We start from the raw sequence: 15,993 nt of genomic DNA on the forward strand, positions 1-15,993 counted from the left end.
TAGCTACATGGCAGAGTTGTGCAACATATCCATATAGAGGCTACTAACTAGATGGAAGACGAGTCCAACATGTCAATATTCTGAGAGCTAGCTACATGGCAGACAAGTCCAATAGTTCATATACAGAGAGCAACCTGCTTGGCAGATAAGCCCAACATATCCATGTACAGAGAGCTAGCAATATGTAAGACGAGTTCAAAATGTCCATATACAGAGACCTAGATACATGGCAGGGTACTGCAACATTTCCATATACAGAGTTCTAGCTACATGGCAGATGTGTCCAATGTCTCCATATACTGAGAGCTAGGCTTTATATCTATTAGCTACATGGCAGAGAAGTCCAATATGTTCATATATAGAGAGCTACCTACCTGGAAGATCAGTACAACATATCCATGTACAGAGAGATAGCTACATGGCAGAAGATACCAAAATGTCCATATACAGAAAGCTAGCTACATGTCAGATGAGTCCTAAATGTCCATATTCAGAGAGCTAGCTACATGACAGGGTAGTGCACGAATTCTATATACAGAGTTCTAGATACAAGACAGATGAGTCCAACTTATCTATATAAAGAGAACTAGCTACATGGCAGGGTAGTGAAACGTTTCCATATACAGAGTTCTAGTTACATGGCAGATGTGTCCAATGTGTCCATATACTGGGAGCTACCTACATGACAGATTAGTCCAACATATCCATGTGCAGAGAGCTAGCTACATTGTAGAGTACTATATAATTTCCATATACAGAGTTCAAGCTACATGGTAGATTAATAAAATGTGTTCATATACTGGAGATAGCTACATGGCAGAGTAATGCATCATTTCCATATACAGACTTCAAGCTACATGGCAGATGTGTCCAACATGTCCATATACTGAGAGCTAGCTACATGGCAGACAAGTCCAATTTGTTCATATACAGAGAGCTAAACACTTGGCAGATCAGTTCAACATATCCATGTACAGAGAACTAACTACATGGCAGACAAGTGCAAAATGTATATATACAGGGAGATAGCTACATGGCAGGGTAGAGCAACATTTCCATATATAGAGTTCAAGCTACAAGGCAGATGTGTCCAACGTGTCCATATACAGAGAGCTACATACATAGCAGATCAGCCCAACATATCCATGCATAGAGAGCTAGCTATATGGAAGAGTAGTGCATTATTTCCATATATGGAGTTTAAGCTACATGACACATGAGTCCAAAATGTTCATATACTGAGAGCTAGCTACATGGCAGAGTAGTCCAACATGTCCACATAAAGAGTACTAATACTCAGTATATATCCAACATGTCCATAACTGAGAGCTAGCTATTTGGCATAGTAGTCCAACATGTCCATATTCAGGGTACTAACTACATTGCAGATGAGTCCCACTTGTGCATATACTGAGAGCTAGCTACACGGCTGAGAAGTCCAACATATCCATGTACAAAGAGCTAGCTACATGGCAGAGAAGTCCAATGTGTTCACATAGAGAGAGCTACCTACCTGGAAGATCAGTACAACATATCCATGTACATGGCAGAAGATACCAAAATGTCCATAAACAGAGAGCTATCTACAAGGCAGAGTAGTGCATCATTTCCATATAGAGAGTACTAGCTACATGGCAGATGTGTCCAACGCGTCCATATACTGAGGGATAGCTACATGGCAGATAACTCCAAAATGTCCATATGCAGAGAGCTAGCTTCATGGCAGAGTAGCCCAACATATCCATATACAAAGAGCTAGCTACATGTCAGACAAGTCCAAAATGTCCATATACTGAGAGCTAGCTACATGACAGACAAGTCCAATATGTTCATATACAGAGAGATACGTACTTGACAGATCAGGCCAACGTATCCATGTAGAGAGAGCTACCTACAGGGCAGACGCGTCCAAAGTGTCAATATACCGAGAGCTAGCTACTTGGCAGGGTAGTGCAGCATTTCCAAATACAGAGTACTAGCTACAACACAGATGGGTTAAACTTGTTTATATACAGAGAGCTAGCTACATGGCAGGGCAGTGTAAATTTTCCGTATTCAGAGTTCTAACTATATGACAGATGTGTCCAAGGTGTCTGTATACTGAGAGCTAACTACAAGGCAGATCAGTCCAACATATCCATGTACAGAGAGCTAACTACATGTCAGAGCAGTGCATAATTTCCATATACAGAGATCAAGCTACATGTCAGATGTGTCCAACGATTCCATATACTGAGAGCTAGCTACATGGGAGACAACACCAATATATTCATATCCAGAGAGCTACCTCCTTGGCAGGTGAGTCCAACATACCCATGTACAGAGAGCTAGCTATAAGGCAGACAAGTCCAAAATGTATATATAGAGGGAGAGAACTACATGGCAGGGTAGTGCAACATTTCCACATACAGAGTTGTAACTACAAGGCAGATGAGTCCATTTTGCCTGTATACTGACAGTGAGCCACATGGTAGAGTAGTGCAACATTTCCATATAAAGAGTTCTAGCTACATGGTTGATGTGTCCAATGTGTCCATATACAGAGAACTAGCTACATGGCAGGGTAGTGCAAAACTTCCATAAACAGAGTTCTAGCTACAAGACAGATGAGTCCAACTTGTCTATATACAGAATGCTAGCTACACGGCAGGGTAGTGCAACATTTCCATATACAGAGTTCTAGACACATGACAGATGAGTCCAAAATATACATATATAAAGAGCTAACTACATGGCAGAGTAGTGCATCATTTCCATATACATAGTCCAAGGCACATGGCACATGAGTTCAAAGTGTTCACATACTGAGAGCTAGGTACATGGGAGAGTAGTCCAACATGTCCATATAATGAGTACTAACTACTTGACAGACTTGTCCAATGTGTCCATATACTGAGAGCTAGCTACATGACAGACAAGTCCAATATGTTCATATACAGAGAGTTACCTGCTAGGCAGATCAGTCCAAAATATCCATGTAGAGAGAGCTAGCTACCTGACAGATGAGTTCAAAATGTCCATATACAGAGACCTAGCTACATGGCAGGGTATTGTAACATTTCCAAATACAGAGTTCTACCTAAAAGGCAGATGAGTCCAACTTTTCTCTATACAGAGAACTGACTACATGGCCGAGTAGTGCAAAATGTCCATATACAGGATGCTTGCTACATGTCATAAGTGTCCAACATGTCTATATACTGAGAGCTAGGTACTTGGCAGACAAGTCCAATATGTTCATACACTGAGAGGTAGCTACATGGAAGGGTGGTGCAACATTTCCATATAGTGTTCTAGCTACATGACTGATGTGTCCAACGTCTCCATATTCTGAGAGCTAGGTACCTGCCAGACGAGTCCAACATGTCCATAAACAGAGAGCTAGCTACATGTTAGACGAGTCTAAAATGTCCACATACAGAGAGATAGCTACATGGCAGTGTATTGCAAAATTTCCAGATATAGAGTTCTAGCTACATGGCAGATGTGTCCAATGTGTCCATATACTGAGAGCTACCTACATGGCAGATCAGTCCAGAATATAGATGCACAGAGAGCTAGCTACATGTCAGACGAGTCTAAAATGTCCATATACAGAGATCAAACTACATGGCAGAGTAGTGGAAATTTCTATATTCAGTGTTCAAGCTACACGGCAGATGAGTCCAAAATGTTCATATACTGAGAACTAGCTACATGGCAGACTAGTCCACCATGTCCATATAAAGATTACCAGGTACCTGGCAGATGTGTCCACCATGTCCATATACTGAGAGCTAGCTACTAGCTACATGGTAGACAAGACCAATATGTTCATATACAGAGAGTTACCTACTTGGAAGATCAGTCAGACATATCCATGTACAGAGAGATAGCTTCATGCCAGATGAGCCAAAATGTCCATATACAGACAGCTAGCTACATGGCAGAGTAGTGCAACAATTCCATATACAGAGTTCTAGCTACATGGCTGATATGTCCATCATGTCCATATACTGAGAGCTACCTACATGGAAGATCAGTCAAAAATATCCATGCACAGAGACCTAGTTACATGGCAGACGAGTCCAAAATGTCCATAAACTGCGTTCTAGCTACCAGGAAGATGAGTCCAATTTTTCTATATAGAGAAAGCTAGCTGCATGGCAGAGTAGTGCAACATTCCATAACCAGAGTTCAAGGTACATGGCAGATGAGTCCAAAGTGTTCATATACTGACAGCTAGCTACATGGCAGACAAGTCCAATAGTTCATATACAGAGAGATACCTTTTTGGCAGATCTGTCCAACATATGCATGTCCAGAGAGCTAGCAATATGTCAGACGAGTTGAAAATGTCCATATACAGAGACCTAGCTACATGGCAGGGTACTGCACCATTTCCATATACAGAATTCTAGCTACATGGCAGATGAGCCCAAATTTCCATACACAGAAAACTAGCTACAAGGTAGAATAGTGCAACATTTCCATATACAGAGTTCAAGCTACATGGCAGATGAGTCCAAAGTGTTCATATACTGAGAGCTAGCTATTTGGCAGAGTAGTCCAACATGTCCATATTCAGGGTATTAGCTACATTGCTGATGAGTCCCATTTGTCCATATACTGAGAACTAGCTACGTGGCAGACGAGTCCAAAATGTCCATATATAGAGAGTTAGCTACATGGCAGAGTAGTGCATCATTTCCATATACAGAGTTCAAGCTAGATGACAGATGATTCCAAAGAGTTCATATACTGAGGGCTAGCTACATGGCAGAATAGTCCAACATATCCATATATAGAGTACTAGCTACATGGCAGTGTTGTTCAACGTGTCCATAAACTGAAAGCTAGCTACATGTCAGATGAGCACAAATTTCCATATACAGAGAACTAGCTATATGGCAGAGTAGTGGAACATTTCCATATACAGACTTCTAGCTACAAGGCAGACAAGTCCAATATGTTCATATACAGAGAGCTACGTATTTGGCAGATCATTCCAACATATCCATGTACAGAGAGCTAGCTGTATGGAAGAAGAATCCAAAAGGTCCATAAACAGAGGCTAGCTACATGGCAGTCTACTGCATCATTACTATATTCAGAGTTCAAGCTACATGGCAGATGAGTCCAAAGTATTCATATAGTGAGAGCTAGCTACATGGCAGAGTAGTCCAACATGTCCATATAAAGAGTACTAGCTACTTGGCTAATGAGTCCAACAGGTCCATATACAGGGTACTAACTACATGGCAGATGAGTCCAACATGTCCATACACTGAGATCTAGCTACAAGGCAGAGAAGTCTAATATGTTCATATACAGAGGAGCTCTGGTAGCGTAGTGGTTACGAATCGGGCTGCGAGCCTTAAGGTCAGTGGTTCGAAACTACCAGCCGCTCTGCGGGAGAAAGATGAGGCTTTCTACTCCCGTAAAGATTTACACCCTCGGAAACCCTGTACAGGGTCGCTATGGGTCGGACCCAACTCGATGGCACTTAACAACAACAACAACAACTACTACTTGGCAGATTAGTCCAACATATGCATGTTCAGAGAGCTAGCTACGTGTCAGACGAGTTCAAAATGTCCATATACAGATATCTAGCTACATGACATGAGAGTGCAGCATTTCAATACACAGAGTTCTAGCTACAACGCAGATGAGTCCAACTTTCCTATATACAGAGGGCTAGCTACATGGCAGGGTAGTGCAAAATTTCCGTATACAGAGTTCTAGCTACATGGCAGATGAGTCCAACTTTTCTCTATACAGAGAACTGACTACATGGCCAAGTAGTGCAAAATGTCCATATACAGGATGCTTGCTACATGTCATAAGTGTCCAACATGTCTATATACTGAAAGCTAGCTACTTGGCAGACAAGTCCAATATGTTCATACACTGAGAGGTAGCTACATGGAAGGGTAGTGCAACATTTCCATATACAGAGTTCTAGCTACATGGCAGGGTAGTACAATATTTCTGTATACTGAGTTCTAGCTACAAGGAAGATTAGTCCAACTTCTCTATAAACAGGGAGATAGCTACATGGCAGGGTAGTGAAAAGTTTCCACATACAGAGTTCTAGCTACATGGCAGATGTGTACAACATGTCCATATACTGAAATCTACCCACATGGCAGATCAGTCCAACACATCCATGTGCAGAGAGCTAGCAACATTGCAGAGTACTGAATCATTTACATATATAGAGTTCAACCCATATGGCAGATGTGTTCAATGTGTTCATAAACTGAGAGCTAGCTACATGGCAGAGTAGTCCAACATGTCCATATAAAGAGTACTTGCTACCTGGCTAATGAGTCCAACATGTGCATATACTAAGAGCTAGCTACATGGCAGAAAAGTCCAATACGTTCATATACAGGGAGCTAAATACTTGACAGATCAGTCCAACATATCTATGTACAGAGAGCTAGCAACATGTCAGACGAGTCTAAAATGTCCATATCTAGAAAGCTAGCTACAGGTCAGGGTAGTGCATCATGTCCAGACAAAGTGTACAAGCTACGTGGCAGATAAGTCCAACTTGTCTATTTACAGAGAGCTAACTCCATGGCAGTGAATTGCAACATTTCTATACACAGAGTTCTACCTACATGGCAGATGTGTCCAATGTGTCCAGATTCTGAGAGCTAGCCACTTGGCAGAAAAGTCCAATATGTTCATATAGAGAGAGCTACCTCGCTGGCAGATCAGTCCATCATATCCATGTACAAAGACCTAGCTACATGGCAGACGAGTCTAAATTTTCCATATACAGAGAGCTAGCTACATGTCAGATGAGTCCAAAATGTCCATATACAGAGAGCTAGCTACATGGCAGAGTCATGCAACATGTCCATATAGAGGGTATTAGCTACATGGCAGATGAGTTTGACATGTTTATATACTGAGAGCTAGCTATATGTTAGACACGTCCAAAAGTTCATATACAGAGAGCTACCTACTTGGCAGATCAGTCCAAAATATCCATGGACACAGAGCTGGCAATATGACAGACGAGTTCAAAATGTCCATATACAGAGACCTAGCTGCATGGCAGGGTACTGCATCATTTCTATATACAGAGTTCTAGCTACAAGGCAGAGGAATCCAAGTTGTCTATATACAGAGAGCTAGCTTCATGGCAGTGTAGTGCAACATATCCATATACAGAGTTCAAGCTACATGGTAGATGTGTCCAACGTGTCCATATACTGAGAGTTACCTACATGCCAGAGTAGTCCAATATGTTCATATACAAGGTACTAGCTACATGGCAGGTGAATCCCACATTCCCATATGCTGAGCGTTAGCTACATGGCAGGTAAGTCCAATATGTGCATATACAGAGAGTTCCCTACTTGGCAGATCAGTCCAAGATATCCATGTACATAGAGCTAGCCTAGCTACATGGCAGACGAGTCCAAAATGTCCATATACAGAGAGCTAGCTACATGGCAGGGTAATGCAACATTTTGATATTCAGAGTTCTAGCTACAAGGCAGATGAGTCCAAAATGTCCACATACGGAGTGCTAGCTACATGGCAGGCTAGTGCATCATTTCCATATACAGTGTTCTAGCTACAAGGCACATGAGTCCAACTTCTCTATATACAGAAAGATGGCTACATGGCAAGTTAGTGCAACATTTCCATATTCAGAGTTCTAGCTATAACTCAGATAAGTCCAACTTGACTATATACAGAGAGCTAGCTAAATGGCAGAGTAGGGCAACATTTATATATAAAGAGTTCTATCTACATGGCAGATGTGTCCAACTTGTTCATATACTGAGAACTAGCTGCAAGGCAGACAAGTTCAATATGTGCATATACAGAGTGCTACCAACATATCCATGCACAAAGAGCAAGCTACATGGCAGACGAGTCCAATATATTTATATAGACAGAGCTATCTACATGGCAGGGTAGTGCAACATTTCCATATACAGAGTTCTATCTACACGGCAGATGTGTCCAACATGTCCTACTACTAGGCAAAAAAGTCCACTATGTTCATATACAGAGAGCTATCTCCTGGGCAGATCATCCAATATATGAACATATTGGACATGTATATACTGAGAGCTAGCTCCATGGCAGAGTATTACAACATGTCCATATACAGAGTAATAGCTACATGACAGATGAAGCCTACATGTCCATATATTGAGAGATAGCTACATGGCAGCCAAGTCAAATAGGTTCATATACAGAGAGTTATCTAGTTGGCAAGGTACTGCAACGTTTCCATATACAGAGGTGTAGCTACAAGGCAGATGAGTCCAACTTGTTTACATACTCCTAGTTAGCTATACGGCAGAGTAGTGCATCATTTCCACATACAGAGTTCAAGCTACATGGCAGATGAGTCCAAATGTTCATATACTGAGAACTGGCTACATAGCAGAGTAGTGCAACATGTGCATATAGAGGGTTGTAGCTACCTGACAGATGAGTCCATCATGTCCACATACTGAGAGCTAGCTACATGTCAGATAAGTCCAATATTTTCATATACAGAGAGCCACCTACATGGCAGGGTAGTGCAACATTTAAATATACTGAGTTCTAGCTACATGGGAGATGTTTTCAATTGTGTCCATATACAGAGAGCTAGCTCCATGGCAGAGTAGTCCAACATCTCCATATCCAGGGTCTTAGCTGCACGACAGATGAGTCCAACATGTTCATATACTGAGAGCTAGATACATGGAAGACAAGTAAAATAAGTTCATATAGAGAAAGCTAGCTATATGGCAGGATAGTGCATCATTTTAATATACAGAGTTCTAGCTAAAAGGCAGAGGAGTCGAACTTATCTACATACAAAAAGCTAGCTACATGGCAGAGTAGTGCAAAATTTCCATATACAGAATTCTAGATAAATGCCAGATGTGTCCAACATGTCCATATACTTAGAGATATCAACAGGTCATATCAGTCCAAAATATCCATGTACAGAGAGTTAGTTACATGGCAGACTTGTCCAAAATGTCCATATACAGAGAGCTAGCTTCATGGCAGGGTAGTGCCACATTTCCATATACAGAAAGATAGCTACATAGCCGACAAGTCCAATATGTTCATATACAGAGAGCTACCTACATGTCAGATCAGTCCAATATATCCATGTACACAGAACGAGATACATGGCAGACGAATCCAAAATGTCCATATACAGAGAGCTAGCTTCATGGCAGGTTAGTGCCACATTTCCATATACAGTGTTCTAGCTTCAAGGCAGATGAGTCCAACTTGTCTACATACAGAGAGCTAGCTACATAGCAGAGTAGTGCAACATTTCCATATAGAGATCTAGCTCCAAGACAGATGAGTCCAACTTGTCTATATACAGAGAGCTAGCTACATGGCAGAGTAGTACAAGATTTCCATATACAGAGTTCTAGCTACATGGCAGATGTGTCCAACGTCTGCATATATTGGGAGCTAGCTACATGACAGAGTAGTCCAACATGTCTATATGCAGGGTACGAGCTACAGGGCAGATGAGTCCAACATGTCCATATACTGGAGCTAGCTACGTGACAGCCAAGTCAAATATATTCATATACAGAGAGCTAGCTACGTGGCAGAGTAGTGCAACATTTCCATGTACAGAATTCTAGCTACATGGCAGATGTGTTCAACGTGTCCTTATAATAAGAGGTATCAACAGGTCAGATCAGTCCAAAATATCCATGTATAGAGAGCTAGCTACATGGCAAGGTAGTGCAACATTTCCCTATACAGAGTTCTAGCTACATGGCAGATGTGTACAATGTGTCCATATGCAGAGAGCTAGCTACATGGCAGATGTGTCCAACGTGTCCATATACTGACAGCTAGCTAAATGGCAGACAAGTCCAATATGTTCATATACAGAGAGCTACATACAAGTCAGATCAGTCCAACATATCCATGTACTGAGAGCTAGGTACATGGCAGACACTTCCAATATGTTCCTCTACAGAGACCTAGCTACATGGTAGGGTAGTGCAACATTTCCATATACAGAGTTCTAGCTACATGGCAAATATGTCCGCCGTGTCCGTATACAGGGTATACATGTCCAACATGTCCATATACAGGGTACTAGCTACATGGCATAGAACCCAACATGTCCATATATTGAGAGATAGCTACATGGCAGCCAAGTCCAATATGTTCATATACAGAGAGTTATCTACGTGGCAGGGTAGTACAACATTTCCAAATACAGAGTTCTAGCTAAAAAAGAGATGAGTCCAACTTGTATACATACTCCTAGATAGCTCCACGGCAGAGTAGTGCATCATTTTCACATACAATGTTCAAGCTACATGGCAGATGAGTTCAAACTCTTCATATACTGAGAGCTAGCTAAATGGCAGAATAGTGCAACACGTCGATATACAGGGTTGTAGCTACATGGCACATGAGTCCAACATGTACACATACTGAGTGCTAGCTACATGTCAGAGAAGTCCAATATTTTCATATACAGAGAGCTAGCTACAGGGCAGGGTAGAGCAACATTTCCATATACAGAATTCTAGCTACAAGGCAGATGAGTCCAAGTTGTCTACATACAGAGAGCTGGCTACGTGGCAGAGTAGTGCAACATTTCCATATACAGATTTCTAGCTACATGGCAGATGTGTCCAACGTGTCTATATACTGAGAGCTATCAACATGACCGAGTAGTCCAACATGTCCATATACAGGCTTCTAGCTACATAGCAGATGTGTTCAACGTGTCCATATACTGAGAGAAAGCTACATGTCAGACAAGTCCAATATGTGAATATAAAGAGTACTAGCTACATTTCAGAAGTAGCTAGCTACATGGCAGACAAGTCCATTATATTCATATACAGAGAATTACCTACATGGAAGAGTACTCCAACATGTCTATATACAGAGGGCTAGCTACAAGGCAGATGAGTCCAACTTGTCTATATAAAGACAACTAGTTACATGGCAGAGAAGTGCAAAATTTCCATATACAGAGTTCTAACTACAAGGCAGATGAGTCCAACTTGTCTTTTTACAAAGAGCTAGCTACAAGACAGGTTTGTGCAACATTTCCATATACAGAGTTCTAGCTACAAGGTAGGTGAGACCATTTTGTCTTTACACAGAGAGCTAGCTACATGGCTAGGTAGTGCACCATGTCCTTATACAGGGTACTAGATACATGGCAGATGAGTCCAACATGTCCATATATTGAGAGTTAGCTACATGACCGATAAGTCCTGTATATTCATATACAGACAGCTAGCTACATGGCAGCGTAGTGCAACATATCAATATACAGAATTCTAGCTACATGGCAGATGTGTTCAAAACGTCCATATACAGAGAGCTAGCCACATGTCAGACAAGTCCGATATGCTCACATACTGAGAGCTACCTACTTTGCAGATTAGTCCAACATATCCATGTACAGCGAGCTAGCTACATTGCAGATGAGTCCAAAATGTCCATATAGAGAGAAGCAGCTTCATGGAAGAGTAGTACAACATTTCCATATACAGAGTTCTAGCTACATGGCAGATGTTTCCAACGTGCCATATACTGAGAGCTACCTGCATGGAAGATCTGTCCAACATGTGTATATACAGGGTACTAGCATCATGGCAGATGAGTCCAAAATGTCCATATAGAGAGAAGCAGCTTCATGGAAGAGTAGTACAACATTTCCATATACAGAGTTCTAGCTACATGGCAGATGTTTCCAACGTGCCATATACTGAGAGCTACCTGCATGGAAGATCTGTCCAACATGTGTATATACAGGGTACTAGCATCATGGCAGATGAGTCCAAAATGTCCATATACAGAGAGCTGAATACATGGCAGAGTAGTGCATCATTTACATTTATAGAGTTCAACCTACATGGCAGATGCATCCAAAGTGTTCATATACTGACAGCTAGGTACATGGCAGAGTAGTCCAACATGTCCTTATAAAGCGTACTAGATACCTGTCTAATGATTACAATGTGTCCATATACTTAGAGCTAGGTACATGGCAGAAAAGTCCAATATGTTCATATACAGAAAGCTACCTACTTGTCAGATCCGTCCAACATATCTATGTCAAGAGAGCTAGCTACATGGCAGACAAGCCCAAAATGTCCATGTACAGAGAGCTAGCTACATGGCAGGGTAGTGCAACATTTCCATATACAGAATTCTAGCTCCAAGGCAGATGAGTCCAACTTGTCTTGATACAGAGATGTAGCTCCATGGCAGGGTAGTGCATCATTTCCATATACTGAGTTCAAGCTACATGGCAGATGAGTCCAAAGTGGTCATATATTGAGAGCTATCTATATGGCAGAGAAGTCCAATATATCCATATACAGAGTTCCAGCTACATGGCAGATGTGTCCTACGTGACCATATACTGAGAGCTAGTTACATGACAGAGTAGTCCAAAATATCCATGCACAGAGAACTAGCTACATGCCACACGAGTCCAAAATTTCCATATACAGAGAGAATGCTACATGGCAGAGGAGTGTATCATTTCCATATACAGAGTTCAAGCTACATAGCAGATGAGTCCAATGTGTTCATATATTGACAGCTAGCTACATGGCAGAGTAGTCCATCACATCCATATAAAGATTACTAGCTACCTGGCTAATGAGTCCAACATGTCCATATACTGAGAGCTAGCTACAAGGCAGGGTAGTGCAACATTTTCATATACAGAGTTCTAGCTATAAGGCAGATGAGGCCAACTTATTTACATACAGAGAGCTACCGACATGTCATAGTAGTGCATCATTTCCATATAAGGACTTCAAGCTACATGACAGTTAAGTCCAAAGTATTCATATACTGAGAGCTAGCTGCATTGCAGACTAGTGCAACATTTCCATATACAGTATTCTAGCTACAAGGCACATGAGTCCAACCTGTCCATATACACAGAGCTAGCTACATGGCAGACAAGTCCAAAATGTCCATATAAAGTATCGGGGTCTGAGACTTGCTCAGACCACTGCGTGGTTTTACCGATGGAGAGGTGAGGATTAATTGATCAGATACGGGACACAAGCTGATGACAAGTGACAATGTTTATTGTAGCAACGTGGTTTATATACTACTTTTGCATTAGGTCATTGTAATTCTGCCTAGTTACAATGTTTTCTATAGTAACAAGGATATGATTACCAACTAGGATATGATTACATAAGTACAAGCTTTGTTTTAGCAACACTGAATCATGTGGTTTTGGCTTAGTTTAAGTTTCCTTTTCCTAGAGACAGTTCATTTATAATCAAATAAAACCTATCCCAATTCTAGTCACAATGTGGCATTTAGGTTACAATCTTGATGGCTTCCTACAATACAGACAGCTAACTACATGGCAATGTAGTGCAACATTTTTATAAACAGAGTTCTAGTTACAAGGCAGATGAGTCCAACTTGTCCATATAAAGGGTATTAGCTACATGGCAGATGAGTCCAACACGTCCATATACTGAGAGTTTGCTACATGGAAGATCAGTCCAAAGTGTTCATATACTGAGTGCTAGCTATGTGGCAGAGTAGTCCTATATGTCCATATAAAGAGTACTATCTATATGGCTCTGGTAGCGTAGTGGTTACGAATCGGGCTGCGAGCTGCAAGGTCAGCAGTTCGAAACTACCAGCTGTTCCATGGGAGAAAGATGAGGATTTCTGCTCCCGTAAAGATTTACAGCCTCGGAAACCCTGTACAGGGTCGCTATGAGTTGGAACCGACTCCACGGCACATAACAACAACAACAGCATCTATATGGCTAATGAGTCCAACATGCCCATATACTGAGAGCCAGTTACATGGCAGAGGAGTCCAATATGTTCATATACAGGGAACGACCTACTTGGCAAATCAGTCCAACATATCCATGTACAGAGAGTTAGCTGCAGTGCAGAATAGTCCAACATGTCCATATACAGAGTACTAGCTACATGGCAGATGAGTGAAACATGTCCATATACTTAGATCTAGCTACATGTTAGACAAGTCCAATATGTTCATATACAGAGAGGTACCTACTTGGCAAAACATTCCAACATATCTATGTACAGAGAGCTAGCTACATGGCAGAGTAGTCCAACATGTCCATATACATGGGACTAGCTACATGGCAGGGTAGTGCAACATTTACATATACAGACTTCTAGTTACATGGCAGATGTTTCCAACATGTCCATATACTGAGAGCTAACTACATGGCAGAGAAGTCCAATATGTCCATATACAGGGTAATATCTACGTGGCAGATGAGTCCAAAATGTCCATATACTGAGAGATAGCTACTTGGCAGAGTATTCCATCATGTCCATATACTGGCTACTAGCTACGTGGCAGATGAGTCCAACAAGTCCATATACTGAGAGCTATCTACATGGCAGAGTTGTCCAACTTGTACATATACAGTGTACTAGCTACATGGCAGAGGAGTCCAACATGTCCATATACTGAGAGCTAGCTACATGGCAGAGTAGTGCGACATTTCCATATATAGAGTTTAAGCTGCATGGCAGATGTGTCCAAAGTGTCCAATTCTGAGAGCTGCCTACATGGCAGATCTGTCCAAAATATCCATGTACAGAGAGCTAGCTCCATGGCACATGAGTCCAAAAATGTCCATATACAGAGAGCTAGCTACATGTCAGACAAGTCCAATATGTTCATATACAGAGAGCTACCTACTTGGCAGATCAGTCCAACATATCCATGTAAAGAGAGCTAGCTACATGGAAGATGAGTCCAAAATGTGCATATACAGAGAGCTAGTTTCATGGCAGTGTAGTGCAACATTTCCATATACAGAGTTCTAGCAACAAGGCAGATGAGTCCAACTAGTCCATATACTGAGAGCTAGCTACATGGCAGAGTATTCCAACATGTCCATATACAAGCTACTAGCTACATGGCATATGAGTCCAACTTGTCCATATACTGAGAGCTAGCTACATGGCAGAGTAGTCCAACATGCATATATACAGGGTACTAGCTACATGGCAGATGAGTCTAAAATGTCCATATACTGAGAGCTAGCTATATAGCCAACAAGTCCAATATGTTAAGATACAGTGTACTACCTACTTGGCAGATCAGTCCAATGTATCCATGTACAGAGAGCTAGTTACAAGGCAGATGGTTCCAACTTGTCTATATACATTGAGATTGGTATATGGTAAAGTAGTGCAACATTTCCATATACAGAGTTCAAGTTACATGGCAGATGTGTCCAACGTGTCCATATACAGATAATGTTAGATTAGTCCAGCATGTCCATATACAAGGTACTAGCTACATGGCAGACAAGTCCAATATATTCATATACAGAGAGCTACCTTCTTGTCAGATCAGTTCAACATATCCATGCACAGAGAGCTAGCTCTATGGAAGACGACTCCAAAATGTTCATATAAAGAGAGCTAGCTATATGGCAGGGTAGTGCAACATTTCCATATACAGAGTTCTAGCTACAAGGTAGAAGAGTCCAACTTGTTATGTACTGAGTTCTAACTACATGGCAGACAAGTCCAATATGTTCTTTTTTTTTTTTAATGTTTTATTGTGAATTATATGATCATTTACATGGGAGAACTTTAGTTTTACATCCATTCCATCATATATAATCTCACTGCCATGGTTCCAATCCCCTCCATGCATCCTCAACCACCCAAAGGGTATATCCCAGAAACCCTCCCCCTACACTTCTCCCTCCTCTCCCCAGTTTTCAGCCCACAGTCCCTTTCCTTCTCAGTCCAAATTCCTCAGTCGCTTCATCACTCCACGTCATCATCTCTGTCTCCATATCTGACATCTTTTTTCCTCTGGGTAGGGTCCCGCTCTCGGCTCTTCTCCGTTGATGGACCCAGAAGCCTCTGCTCCTATCCTGGAGAATTAATCACTCCCTTCCTTTTTACAAAACTTGAACCTTTGCATTTCCAACCCTCATAATCTGTCCTGATAAGCATTATTCACTACAGTATCAT

The sequence above is a fragment of the Chrysochloris asiatica genome, unplaced genomic scaffold (assembly GCF_000296735.1).
Source record: "Chrysochloris asiatica unplaced genomic scaffold, ChrAsi1.0 scaffold00459, whole genome shotgun sequence".
NCBI lineage: Eukaryota > Metazoa > Chordata > Mammalia > Afrosoricida > Chrysochloridae > Chrysochloris > Chrysochloris asiatica.